The sequence below is a fragment of the Humulus lupulus genome, chromosome 9 (assembly GCF_963169125.1).
Source record: "Humulus lupulus chromosome 9, drHumLupu1.1, whole genome shotgun sequence".
Taxonomy (NCBI): domain Eukaryota; kingdom Viridiplantae; phylum Streptophyta; class Magnoliopsida; order Rosales; family Cannabaceae; genus Humulus; species Humulus lupulus.
In genome coordinates this window covers 141868486-141876866 of record NC_084801.1, presented here as the reverse complement: position 1 = coordinate 141876866, position 8381 = coordinate 141868486, and the positions used below count along the sequence as shown (strand labels likewise).

Here is an 8381-nt window from a genome sequence, read left to right as displayed (position 1 = left end):
AGGTTGATTTTGACTCTCCAGATGTACTCAACACATGAGATCTAGAGAGGTTTGATAAAGAGAAGAGGAATTAAATAGTTTTTAGGTTTAGAAAAACTATCACTACTATTTCTTAGAGAGAGTCTGTGTTAAACAATAACCTTCTTTTTTTAGGTTTATAAAGATAATTAATTTATTTAATTAATTAATTTAAATCATATTTTAAAATAATAATAATATATATAATTAAATAAACAAATTATTTTAAATTCAAAATTCAAATCCCAAAGATAGGAAATATTCCCGTGTGGCGCCACTCACTGTGCAATTAATGTGAGTGGCGTGAGCAAAATTAGGGCTTTCCCTAATTTTCTCATTTGTTTATTTAATTAATATTTAAGACAATATATTTATCCAAATATAAATATCAGTTAATTCAAAATTAACTTTATCTTAAAATATCAATTTTAAATAATTAAATAAATATCTTATTCTAAATAAGATAATCATTAATCTTTCTTTATATATTAATCCAAACAAGATTAATATTTATTTTAACCTATAGTTTTTCAAAATAAAAACTATATAGTTAAATTCATAATTAATGAATTGCCCATAACTATCACATAATTATATCATTGCCCTGGAAAATTAATTCCTTTGCAATTAAGTTCTTCTCTCTACAAATATTTCTTATGACATCCTTACCCTTGACAATGTAGGACAGAGGTGATCTGGGAACCGTGGACCTATAATACGAAGCTCCAATAAACAAGATTATTTATTAAACTCTTTAATCCAATAATCTTATTTATTAATTCCATGATTACTCCACGATAAATATGAAATTGCACTCTAAGTATTTATAGAATTATATTTATAGATAAGTTATTCTTATCGGTTATAACATCCCGTGTTTTAAACACCCGTTAGTAGCTGGTTGGAGCCGGTGAAGAATTATGTGGAATATTATTTTGATAAATGATAATATATGAATTTTTTATGGTTGGTGAATTTTATAGCAATTGTAATGATCTGGTAAAGAATCTAGCTTTATGCAAAGAAAGATTGGTCTCGGACCAAGGAATAAACCCTAATGGGAAAAAAATCTCGGATTAAATAAAATTGGGAATACTGTGGCATAAAAATATTTTGGCAACTGGGATTTTATATTCAAGCCAATAAATTTAAGAAAAATTGATTGAGGTTTGATTCCAATCAACCGAGCTTAAGAATGATCATTTCTTGCTCGGGCCTCTAAGGACATTTTAGTCAATTTGATAAAATTACCAAAATTATGTGATGTGACAAATTTTATTTTTGGGTCACATTTAATTTAATTAATTAAGCTTGGAGATATTTAAAAACTATAGGTTAAAAGTTAAGGGAAATTTAGAGCACAAAATTCCCAAAAGGCCCTTAGATTCCTTATATGTGAGGTAAAATAAGCAAGGGTATAAAAGTAATTTCCAAGGGAAGAGAGAGAGAGAGAGAGAGAGAGAGAGAGAGAGAGAGAGAGAGAGGTGGGCAACAAGCTAGGCTAAGGGTAGACCCTAGGGCTCTCATAAACTAGGTAACTTACCCCACAAGCTAAAGAATGGGAAAAAGCCTCTTACCTTCTTCCACAAGCCAAAACCTAATCATTTCTCTCACAAAATTTATTTTCTCTCAAGAAGCACACTCTCTCTCTCTCTCTAGCTCTCCATCTCTCTCTAAAACCGAAACACTCCCCCTTTCTACTCTCCATTTATGAAATTCTTTCTCTCCATGAGCCAAGAGCACTCATTTCCCCATTGAAGGAGGGAGAAGCTCAAGAGAAACACTTGTGAAGAGTAATTTTCGATACCTACTTCATTTTTCTCCTCTTTTCCTCTTCAAACCAAAAACCCTAAGGGTTAATTATGCATGCATGTGATCTAATAGCCATGCATAGCATTGATCTTGTGTTGTAGGGTTCAAGAGAAGCTTGTACGGGTAGAATCTCAAGAATTTAGCACTTTAGTGATCAAGTGAAAGCAAGGTAAGAGATCTTGGTAGTTTGCATATTTTCTCCCTCATCTAGGTCTTTCTACCCTAAATCTCTCTTAAAAATCTGCATGTGAGACTTTGGGGCTCGATTTGAGAGTGTAGAGCACAAGGGGGAGTTCGAGGAAGCTAAGGAAGACACATCTCCAAGCTAGAACTGCCAAAGGTAGAAATTTATGGTTGTTCTTGAGTTTTGTGATTTATGTTGGTAGATGTGATTGTATAGGTTATTTTAATGGTTTTTGGAGTTTATTTTATGCTTAAGTCTAAGATTGTGTGATTTGATGATTTGCATGCATGCATGTGGCTAGGGTTATGCTAGAAATGTTTGTTGTTATTTAGGTTGTGTAAAAATGCATGCTGCCAAAATTTCGTGGTCTGGCTTCCAACGGATCAGATCGCACTCCACTGCCTCTTTTTGTGAAAAATATTTGTGTAGTTGCATAGTTATTTGTGAGTAATTGATGATAGGCTTTGGAAAATCGTAAAAAGATACTTTCAAACCCAAGCTATGCACGTTTTGGCATTTTGATGTAAATCTGGAAAATTTCTGGGCAACATGCACTGCCCAGATTGTTTTGACTTTTGAATGGGTTTTCCTAATCTAAAAGCTATGTAATTTGGTATGGTGTTAGTTTAAACATGAATAAGGGTCACTGTAAACTTTTAGAGGAAAATGTTTTAAGGTATAAGAGAAATAATTTTTCTAAATTTTCCCTAAAATCTAAAAGGTAGTAATTTCGAACCTTAATGAAAAGTGATTTTTTGGAGGTTAGTTCTCTTAACCTAAAACAAGTTTTAACACGAGACTTTCACCTCATTCCTGTCCTTACGACACAGAATACGTGAACGATAATTTAAGGGATTTTTCTAAAAAACTCAACTTAGGGAAAAAAGTTTAAAGATGAGACTTTACCACTTTAAATTTAAATAGTGGGGGTAAAGTTTTGGAAATGAAAAGAAATAATTATTTGCAAAGATAAATAAGGATTTAGAGATTTAACCAATCCAAATCAGCTTGAGTTAATTTAAAAGTTGATTTTTACCATTTTTAAAGTTAAGGGTCTAATTGCTCTTCTTTTAAAAAATAACATAAAAAGAGATCCTAAGTTATAGATAAAAATGGTAAAAATGGGAGTTTGGGTTTTGTAGAACCTTTAAAAGAATAGGATAACATTGTCAGATATCATTTGTAAAGGGTCAAAAATTAGTATTTTGGTAAATGATAGAAAACGGTAAACTTTCGTAAGAGGACGACAAGTTGGTATTTTTCTAAAGATATGAGTTGAGTAGAGCTCATTTTTCCTAAAACCAAAATACGAGTTATCCGATAAGAGAGTTCTTTAGTTAAAGAACATTAAGATGCATGGCACGGAGAGCGTGTTGCGGTGAGGCCGATTTTCTCATGATACTGTAAAGACTGAAATGAAATCCGACCCTATACACTATAAGGTGTATAAGAGGCTATAGTATAGAGTCTCTAAGAGAGCTTTATTGCATTTAGCTAACATAGAATATTAGCTATAAGAGTATGCCATAGTTTAATCCGAGTACACTATATTAATTACAATAACTGCGAAAAAGGAAAACGAATAGTGGTGTAAAAGATGCAGCTAGGAACTAAGGACTCCATATAAGTTAGTCTTTCTCTTTCTTGGCTACAACATGAATATACTAGTGTGTGCTTGTAGTAGTAGATTACACTAGTTTTGTTTGGGTCATTAAGACCAAGGTATGCTTAATGCCTACCTTTGCAATGCTTATGCATTTTGTGGCTTAGTGGCAAGTGAGTTTGGGTTTGAGCCAGAACCTTATTGTAATACTATCTGGGTTGGAGCCAGGACATGGTAAAATTATAGTCCGGGTTGGAGCCAGGACATGGTAAAATTATAGTTTGGGTTGGAGCCAGGACATGGTATAATTATAGTCTGGGTTGGAGCCAAGACATGGTAAAATTATGGTCCAGGTTGGAGCCAAGACATGGTGAAATTATAGTCTGGGTTGGAGCCAGGACATGGTGAAATTATAGTCCAGGTTGGAGCCAGGACATGGTAAAATTATAGTCCAGTTTGGAGCCAGGACATGGTAAGATAAAGTCTGAGTTGGAGCCAGGACATGGTAAGATAATCCGGGTTGGAGCCAAGACGTTAAGAGGGAATCTAGGTTGGAGCTAGGATCCTTTATGTTTGTTGCGGTTATTAAATTGTGTAATTATATATGTCTCGAATGTTCTGGGATTTTCTGAGTGCATGTTATCATGATATGTGTAACGTTGGTTGTTAGGTACAATCAAAGTATTTGATTTTGTTTTGGCTATTATTTGAGAATTGTATGATAGGGTTGGAACTTATCCAATACCCTAATGACCAGTAGTGATAACTACCTTAGGTCAACCCGTTACTGGGTTTAGTATACCTGTGTGTAAGGTTATTCTTATTAAACATTTTCTCTTACCTATTTGTTTCATGTTATAGGTAAGTGCAAAAGTAAAGTGGAGTAATGAGCGTCGGAGTCTGCTTGTGGATATGTACACGTGGCCTGACCTGGGGAGGTTTTTGATGGATCACCATTTTGAAAATAAAAAGTCGGAAGTTTGCTATTTCTTTTGAGATAATTGTCTTGTTATAACTCTGTGGAAGATTAGTTGTATTATAAGTCCTCGATTTGTTGGCCCATTCGAGATTTTAGAGAGAATTGGGGAAGTGGCTTATAGGTTAGCCATGCCTCCAACTTTGTTAGGAGTGCGTAACATTTTTCATGTGTCCATGTTACACAAGTATGTTTCAGACCCGTCTCACATCCTTAGTTATGAGGCATAGGATATGCAACCAGACCTATCATATGAAGAGAAGCCAGTTGTTGACGTGGTTTTTTGCCACCAGTGTATTTTAGAAATAATAAGGTTGATTAGTGCTTAATAATAAACTGAAATATGAAATAGATTTGGAAGAACACAAATCTTTTTACGTGGTTCAGTGGTTAAAATCCACCTAGTCCACGAGTCTATATTATTGTTGTTTCTCTCTCTATTTTGGCAGAGTTTCAGTATTACAAAATAATTGTCCCTTTCCCTGTCCAATATTCTCAGTATTTATAGAGAAATTCCATGGACAGGTTTGGGTAATCGTGTGAGTCAATCACAAATTTACATATTTATTACATTTAATACAAACAATTCCCACATATACTGGGATATGATTTGATCATAAAATAAATGGTCTCCTAATATCTGGGACATTAAATATGACAGGCTAGTCATAAATAATCGTATAAAAGTATCCGAGTCTTTGGGGATCTGCGGGTACGCAATATATTTTAATTATCACAAGCTGGATATCTCTCCGAGCTCTTACTTCGGCAGCCATTTGAATATCATGAGCTCGTGCTTCACAACCTTCATGTCTATAGATTGGGTTAAACCCAGGATGCCTAACACCACACGTGCCCATGTGAAACCGGAGTTGATTACGTAGATAACAAATAGATATCATTTCCTTGGTTATTTCTCCATATATTTATTTGCCAGCTGTATCCGAGCTGAGTGAAAGACTCGTGCTGAAATTAGGGTATAACATTTGCCCCCCAAGTCCCTGCTAGTGGTTCATGTCGTCACCTTCTGACCTACACAGTAGGGACTTTTAGACTTCTGTTGCTTTAAACCATGCTTGCCCACTACTCGAGTACTGGACATGTGGTATACCACAATTGGCGTCCGTTCGGGTTTCGAGGCCTACAATAATTGTCTTGTCACCTTTTTGCCACTGTTTTGTCTTTTTAACCATGGCCTTTGGATCTTGTACTAACCAAATTGGATGGCTCAAATTAATTTATGTCGTTTACATATAAATAGGATAGGCAATTTTTCAGGTTTCACCACCTTTCATTTGAAATTTTTCTACATTCCCTCTCCTGTATTTCTGAATACTTCATCTTTCTCAAAAAAACCCAAAAACCGTTCGTTGCACCCAGTTATTCAGGAGTCTTCCAGGAACTTTCCCCTGCAAAGTCTACTTCTTTTTATCGAAGAACATACTATAAATGCCTCATATTTTGGCTTTTAAGAAACTTTTCTTTTACTGTTCTTTTTTTTTTCTTCACCATGCTCACCCGCACTTCGCCGTAGTCAATATTAGGTTATTCCCCAGATGTTTTAGCAAATAGGATTCAACTTAGACTCAATGAGTAGGTCCTAAAATATCTTTGGAATTACGACATTCATAAAACTGGGTAAAGCTGGGTAATCCATGGCGAATTTATAAAATACCCATTTGGGATATAGAAGATGAAAAGTTTTTAGGGTCCAAACCAGGTTGCTTAGGGGTCACGCTTCTTGAATGGTTTTGCACTAAACGGCCTCCCAAGGAAAGTAGTGGCCTGATATTATGACACATGGATCCCTAAATATCAAGGGTCTGTTACGAAACCGAGGCGAGTAACTTAAGGTGGCGCGTGACATCACGCGATGGGGCCAAGGCTAACTCAGCCCGTACATCAAAAGTAAAACATTCCCCTCTGTACTTCCGCGCTATAACCTTTAAAACCTCTTAGGTTGCCCACTAATTAGGTCATTCTGTTTGTTAGCCGATCTAATGGCTCCCAAGAAGAACACACCCAAGAAGAACGCACCAAGCTCGTTTGTTCAGCAGAAGAACAAAGGGAAAGAGGTCGCCCCTGAGTCTCCTATTCCCCACTTCGGTCCAGTGGTGGAGAAAGAGGTGGTGGTAGACCCCAATGCCTTCTTCGAGGCGAAAAGAATTGTATCCAAGATCACTACTCAAGGGAGGGTGAACAAGATTATGCTAAGCCACAATATTGAGGTCGGGACCGGAGTTCTCATCGCCCGACCTGCTTTCGAAGGGGAAAGGAGCCGCTCCCCTCTCCAAGAAGATTTTGTGGCCTGGAGTGACGAACATTTGAAGGCAGGTGCCTTCCTTCCCTTGGACCAATACTTTGCGAATTTTCTGAATTTCGTGAAGTTAGCTCCATTTCAGCTCTCCCCAAATTCTTATAGGCTTTTGGCAGGGCTGAAATACAAGTTTTTGAAGCATGAGTGGGAGGTCCTCACTCCGGAAGATATATTATACTTCTTTTGCCTCAAAGCCAACCCAAAACAAAAAGGTCGAGGTGACGAGTTCTACTACCTCACCAGGTTCCCCAATTCTGCTCCGGTCATCGAGCTCCCAAGCCACCCCAACGACTATAAAGACTTGTTCTTTATGTCGAACGGGTTCCAAAACTGTGAACAAAAATACTTCAACCATCCTCGTAAGTTTTTTATTCTCTTACCTCAACTCATGAAATTTTATTCTTTCCAAGATATTTCCCTTATACATGTATTAACTGAGGTTATTATTTGTGCAGCCATATTTGTGAGGATGGCGAAGTCCATGACCCTTGGGGGTCAGTACAAGAAATTGTCTGGGCTGCCCCCAGTGAGAAGGATTACCACTAGATCGTGAATGACGTCATGATACTGGTGTGCCAATTGATTGGCGAAGGCCAGACGTTGGTCTTAAGGACCCGGGCTACTCTCCCGGTAATCCACGAGCTCCCACCCTCTCAAGAAGAGGCCTTGCCAACCATCGAAGGGGAGGACGAGGAAGAGGAGGAGGTGCCCCTTGTGTGAAAGAGGCGGGTTCCCGAGGCTGTTCGGGAACCTGATTTAGAGCGAGTTGCGTCAGCGGCAACATTCGACCCCTCTAGCCAAGGTAACCCATATCCTTATAGGGAACTAGATAGGGTTGTTGTTGATTTTAGGTTAGTTAGATTTAACCCAAATCAGCTCGTCCATCGTCATCCTAACAACCCAGACCGTAACATCACCCTACTTTAGTATGTAGACCACTTAGTGGTGCGTCATGACAGTAGTTACCCTAAGGGCACCATTGTTGTCGATAATACCTTAAATTTTAGGTCCACCATCTTTGAGGAGTACATGACCAACCGTAGGACCTGGCCTTCTCTGCTCCAGGGCGCCTTTGCCCCTGGATTTAGGCAGTACATAGATGAGTCTAGCCCCGAGGTAGAACCGGAGCCTGAACCTCCTAGGATCCAAGAAACACTAGTCGTAGACTCTCCTTCTCCTCTAGTAGCCCCAAGGCCGAAGGTCATGATAATAGACTCCTCCCCCAACCCGGAGGGTTGGATCTTTATTTATTTTCTTTCTGTATGTTTTTTACTTTATTTGAGAACTAATCCCCTAATGTTCTTTTTAGGTGAAGAGATGGAACAAACCGGAGCTCCTGACCTCCGTACTACTTTCTAGGCCGGGAAAACTGGCTCAGGCCCTGTTGTGAAAAGGCCCCGATTTACGAAGAAGGCCCCTCCAGCAGCAGGAAATGTCTCAATATCCCCTGCTAAGGGGAAAGGCACAAGCT

The 8381-nt window shown here is 37.9% G+C and overlaps 1 long non-coding RNA gene across 2 annotated transcripts; it reads left to right on the top strand.

Annotated features, from left to right (window-relative positions):
• The first annotated feature begins 1668 nt into the window (after window positions 1-1668).
• Window positions 1669-4952, top strand: LOC133802045 (uncharacterized). 2 transcript variants are annotated; one of them, XR_009877130.1, is made up of 3 exons: window positions 1669-1811; window positions 1932-2170; window positions 4479-4952. It is a non-coding gene; the product is annotated as an uncharacterized LOC133802045 (long non-coding RNA). The 2 variants fall into 2 exon arrangements; XR_009877129.1 differs by having other exon boundaries at window positions 1903-2170.
• The last annotated feature ends 3429 nt before the right edge of the window (window positions 4953-8381 follow it).